The sequence below is a fragment of the Tiliqua scincoides genome, chromosome 4 (genome assembly GCF_035046505.1).
Source record: "Tiliqua scincoides isolate rTilSci1 chromosome 4, rTilSci1.hap2, whole genome shotgun sequence".
NCBI lineage: Eukaryota > Metazoa > Chordata > Lepidosauria > Squamata > Scincidae > Tiliqua > Tiliqua scincoides.
Genome location: NC_089824.1, coordinates 142,179,009 through 142,179,642, shown reverse-complemented (window position 1 = coordinate 142,179,642; position 634 = coordinate 142,179,009). Strand labels below are relative to the sequence as shown.

General features: G+C 45.4%; 1 pseudogene; it reads right to left on the bottom strand.

Annotated features, from left to right (window-relative positions):
- Positions 1-260: 260 nt before the first annotated feature.
- Positions 261-381, bottom strand: LOC136650853 (5S ribosomal RNA; annotated as a pseudogene).
- Positions 382-634: the final 253 nt, after the last annotated feature.

The following is a 634-nucleotide window of genomic DNA, read 5'->3' as shown; positions in this document are numbered from 1 at the left end:
AATGCAGCACATGCCCCATTGGCACAGCTGCACTGGCACTGGAAAATTGGATAGGATTGGGCCCATAGCTGGTTAAGTGATAAAGGATAACATCAACAGTGCTCATCAGAAACTTCTACCAATTCATGAGAATATCTTGCAGCAAGTTGTTACAGCTGACTGTTAATTCCGAAAGGGTCCAGAAGGATCAAAAGGGGCATGGGGCACCCCACTGACTCCTGAATGGTTGGCAACCTTCAGTCTCGAAAGACTATGGTATAAGCCTACAGCACCCAGTATTCCCAGGTGGTCTCCCATCCAAGTACTAACCAGGCCTGACCCTGCTTAGCTTCTGAGATCAGACGAGATCAGGCATGTGCAGGGTAACGGATAACAAAAAAATCTTCCATCATTTGCCACTAACAGAACGCTTCTAGAGCTCACTGCTAATGGTCCTTCTTATCCAGTCTATATTCTCCATTTGAAACTCATCCCTATACTTCCACACAATGTTCTCCTGGCTTAATTTGCACCATAGCTCAGTCAAAGGATCTGGTTGATTTTTTAATACCAGGACTTCACTCTGGAACTAGCAAAGGAAGAAAGAAGAGTCTGTGCAGTGAGGCCTTCATCTGCAATAATGCCTAGCGTACCT